Source organism: Cajanus cajan, chromosome 2 (assembly GCF_000230855.2).
Source record: "Cajanus cajan strain Asha chromosome 2, NIPB_CcT2T_4, whole genome shotgun sequence".
In the NCBI taxonomy this organism is placed as follows: domain Eukaryota; kingdom Viridiplantae; phylum Streptophyta; class Magnoliopsida; order Fabales; family Fabaceae; genus Cajanus; species Cajanus cajan.
The window spans coordinates 38772219-38777533 of NC_138518.1; positions in this window are offsets into that span (position 1 = coordinate 38772219).

Genomic DNA, 5315 nt, shown 5'->3' on the forward strand with positions numbered 1-5315 from the left:
TTTGATGATATTCTAATCTATAGCCAAAGTCTAAGTGATCATGTGGATCACCTAAGACAAGTATTTCTTGTTCTTAGAGACAATCACTTGTTTGCCAATGTAGACAAGAGCACTTTTTGTGTAGATAATGTTATTTTTTTAGGTTTTGTGGTGAGTAAAAATGGGGTTCATGTGGACCCCGAGAAAATCAAAGCCATCCAAGAATGGCCTATTCCTACTAATGTAAGTGAAGTTAGGAGCTTCCATGGATTGGCAAGCTTTTATAGGAGATTTGTTCCTAACTTCTCTACATTAGCTTCACCTCTCAATGAGTTGGTGAAGAAGGATGTGGTCTTTGAATGGAAGGAAAAACATAACTTAGCTTTCCAAGTTCTAAAGCATAAGCTCACTCAAGCACCTGTTCTAGCTCTGCCTGATTTTTCTAAAACTTTTGAGCTAGAATGTGATGCTTCAGGACTTGGCATAGGAGCTGTGTTGTTACAAGGTGGCCACCCAATAGCTTATTTCAGTGAAAAACTTCATGGGGCTACCTTGAACTACCCTACCTATGACAAGGAGTTATATGCTTTAGTTCGTGCCCTTCAAACTTGGGAACATTATCTTGTGACCAAGGAATTTGTCATACATAGTGATCACGAATCACTTAAATATTTGAAGGGACAACATAAATTAAATAAAAGGCATGCAAAATGGGTTGAGTATTTAGAACAGTTCCCTTATGTCATCAAATACAAAAAGGGCTCTACTAATGTAGTCGTTGATGCTTTGTCAAGAAGACATGTTTTATTGAATACCCTAGGTTCTCAAATACTAGGGTTTGATGACATCAAGGAGTTGTATGAGAAAGACCTTGATTTTGCTAACTTTTATTCTTTATGTATTCAAAAACCTTACCAAGGTTACTATATTTCTGAGGGGTTTCTTTTTAAAGAAAACAAACTTTGTATACCCCAAGGATCTATTAGAAAACTTTTGGTTAGGGAGAGCCATCAGGGTGGGCTCATGGGGCATTTTGGAATTGAGAAGACTCTTTCTCTTTTGAGAGAGAAATTCTTTTGGCCTCATATGAAAAGAGATGTCCAACGGTTTTGTAGTAGTTGCATTGCTTGTTTACAAGCAAAGTCTACCACTAAACCTCATGGGCTATACACACCCTTACCTATATCCTCTTCTCCTTGGGTAGACATTTCCATGGATTTTATCCTTGGTTTGCCGCGAACCCAAAGAGGAAAGGATTCCATATTTGTGGTTGTGGACCGTTTTAGCAAAATGGCACACTTTATTCCATGCCACAAAGTGGATGATGCAAGTAACATTGCTAAGTTATTCTTTCAAGAGATTGTGAGACTCCATGGGTTACCCAAAACTATAGTCTCTGATAGAGATGTTAAGTTCTTAAGCCATTTTTGGAAAACTCTTTGGGCAAAGCTTGGAACTAAACTGCTATTTTCTACCACATGTCATCCCCAAACTGATGGGCAAACTGAGGTAGTAAATAGGTCTCTAGGGACTATGTTGAGGGCAATCCTCAAAGGCAATAAGAAGTCATGGGATGACTATCTTCCTCATGTGGAGTTTGCCTACAATAGGGTGGTTCCCAAGACCACTAACATGTCTCCATTTGAGATTGTTTATGGCTTTAATCCTCTTACTCCATTGGATTTATTACCTCTTCCGGATGTTGCTTCCTTTATTCATAAAGAAGGCACATCTAGGGCTGAGTTTGTCAAGAAATTACATGAGAGGGTTAGAGATCATATTCAATCCCAAACAGAAAAATACCAAAAATACAATAATAAGGGTAGGAAGGAAGTTATCTTCAAGGAAGGTGACTGGGTTTGGCTACACCTTAGGAAGGATAGGTTTCCTTCCAAAAGAAAGTCAAAGCTTAGTCCTAGAGGAGATGGACCCTTCCAAATCCTTAGGAAAATCAATCACAATGCCTATGTTCTAGATCTTCCTTCTGAGTATGGTGTTAGTTCTAGTTTCAATGTTTCTGATCTTTCTTTGTTTACAGGACTAGCTACCCAAGAGGCGGACACTCTGGATTTGAGGTCAAATCCTCTTCAAGAGGGAGGGGATGATGGAGGAGGCCCATGGGCTAAGGGCCCAACTACTAGAGCCATGGCAAGAAGGATGCATGAAGAGTGGGCCCAAGCCCAAGAAAGGCCCATCACTTTATTTTGTTGGGCTTTAGCCCAAGCCCATTAGATTAGGGTTAGAATAGGATTGGGCCTTAGTGCCTTGTATTTCTTTTGGGCCTTGTATTTTCGGCCTTGTAGTGTAGGATTTTCATTAGAGGTCATGTGAATTTAGAGTTAATTAGGTTACATGTGAATCTACATTAGCATGTAATTAGAAGCACATTTGGTGTGCATTTCGGCCATGTGCAACACATGCACATGGTGTGATCCGAAATGCAACTCAAATGGCCTCCTAATTACATGCCAAATGAGAGCACATGGAGGGGGTGGCCGGTTGGCACCAAAATTTGAATTTAGAATTCAAATTTTGGCGCCTAGAGTTAAGTTAACCATACCATGGTTTTACTTAACTCTAGGTGAACCCAACTTAAACCCTTAACCTAATTTCTATTATAAATTCCTTTATGGCCGGATTGTATAACACTTTTGGATGATATATTAATGAGATTTCTTTCCATAGAAATTGCCTATCCGAAAGTCACTCTCCCTAACTCTACCCTACTTGAGATCCTCTCCTTGTAGAGCTAGGAAATTCTTCCTTCTTTCGGACTTAGCTAGACGCAAGCTAGAGTCACATTGGTGCTTCTTGGAGCTTCCATTCCTTGTCAATCTTCCAAGGAACCGAGGAGCATTGAGGGAATTCTTGAGGATTTCCAAGTGGAACCTCATCAGTTTGGGCTCATTGCAGCTTAAAGGATGAATAATGATGGAAGAGGCCCATGGGCCAAGGGCCCAACTAATAGGGCTATGGCAAAGAGGATTCAAGAGGAGTGGGCCCAAGCTCAAGGAAAGCCCATCACACTTTTTAGTTGGGCTTTGATTTAAGCCCGAGTAGAGTAGGAGTAGCGTAGGTTTGGGCCTTTGGGCTTGTATTGTATTTTGGGCCTTGTATTTCGGCCATTTAGACTAGGAGTTCATTTCATTGTCATTTGGATTTAGGGTTAATTTAGGTTAACATGTACATCTTCATTTGCATGTAATTAGTATGTCATTTGAAGTGTATTTCGGCCATGTGCACACATACACATGGTGTGACTGAAATGCAACTCAAATAGATACTAAATCACATCCAAATGAGTGCACATGGAGGAGGTGACCGGTTGGCACCAAAATTTGAATTTTTGAATTCAAATTTTGGCGCCTAGTGATGGAAGGTGGCTTAGTTCCATGCACGCCCTTGATCTTGGTTCAACAAGGAGACTCCAAAATGGTGGAAGAATGGTGGTGATGTTGGCGGAAGCACTAAGGTGATGGTGAAGAAGGTTTGCTCAAGGTTGTATCATCCAAGTGTAGGATGAAACCTATTTAGGGTTTTGCTTTTATGATGGAGATGGGAGGAGGTTAGCCAAAGGCAACCTAGTGCTAAGGAAAAAGGTTGATGTTTAGGGTGGTGGAGATGGCGCACAAGGTGTATGGGAGGTGTTTGGTGGGGTGTTGCTCCTTTTGGCTAGCTCACTTCACTAAGGTTGGTGAAGGCCACCCAAGGTAGGCCAAACTCACTCACTCACGGTGGTGGAAGGAGGAGGAGAAGGGGAGGAGGCCGTGGAGTTCCTAGAGACTAAGGAGAATGACAATGAGGCAAAATGCACACTCAATATCATTAATTTCCAAAGTATGTACAAGGTGATAGGCTAGGGTATAAATAGGAGTGCTAGCATCTAGGGTTTCATTTGGTGTTGCATTGGCCGAAATTCACCAAGCCAAATGCACACTAAATGAGATGCAAATTAACCCTAGATGCTACTTGGTGGCCAAGTTTGGCATCTAAGGGTTTAGGTTGGCTACAACAAGATGCATGATAAGTCTATGCACCTTGGCCCTCCAATTGGGCCTAAGCCTACCTAACACCAAAAATGTCCAAACAATGCCACTAAGTGTGCGTCACCCTCCTAATGGTCACGCCTAGCCCATTTAAATTTAACCTAAGCATCTAAACACCCCAAAATACAAGGGCAAAATGGGAAATACAAGGAAAATAAATCCTATGACTAAAATACCCCAAAATACAAGGGTAAAATTGGAATAAACCAAATAAATCCTACACTACTCAAAATTAGTCATAGCATTGGACCATGTGATGGGTTTCACATGAAGTACCATGGATGGTCCTCCATCATACCCTCCTTCTTGAGAAGGATTTGACCACAAATCTTCAAGTTCTTCCATTCCATTGATCCTTCAAAAGAAGTGAAACCACAATTAGGGGAGTAAAATATTAAAACTTAACTATGCAATCCTTAAGTACATAATTTGTTGAATGAAGGTGCTTAGGGCAAAAGGAAAGAGCCAAAGAGGCATCACCATTTAAAATTTATTGACCCATGCAATTCATTCACCAAATCATCTATCTTAGGATTGGGTGCCTTTTATTCAATGATGGCTTTTTAAAAGGTGCTCATCCTCCATTGCCATCTTTCTTTGGCACCAAAGAAAAGAGGATGGCACAAGGGTTAAGGTTCACTTGAACCTAGCCCTTTTTCTTCAAAGGAAAAATTCTTTTTATCTTTTCTTTTCTTTTTGTTTTTGTTTTTGCTTTTCTCTTCATCATCTTTCTTAGCCTTTAGTTTGAGTTGGTCCTCATTCACTTGAGAGGGTGATAGAGGACACCACACAAACTTCTTACCTAAGTGTTGGAAACTTATTTTATTGGTGAGGCCATCATGGATTATGTGCTTGTCAAATTGCCATGGCCTCCCAAGCAAGACATGACTAACCTCTAATGGCACTATGTCACACAAAACATTTTCTTTATAGTTGCCAATAGAGATTGGTATGCTTGCTTGTTGGTTGACTACAACACCTCTTTCCTCATTGATCCATTGCATTTTGTAAGGTTTAGGATGAGGTTTTGTAGTTAAGGCTAGCTTATCAACCAATCTAGTACTACAACAATTAGAAGTAGACCCACTATCGACAATGAGAGAACAAGTACTTTCTAAGACCTTGCATTTTGTTTGAAACAAGTTCTCTCGTTGTGATTGGTCAATTTCACTAGATTGATTGTTAAGGAGCCTTCTAACCAACAATAAGTCTCCTTCACAAGGTAAAATTTCTTCCTCGGAGTCTATGGCTTCTTCTCCACTAGAGGAAGATGAAGTAGCTTCATCAAGG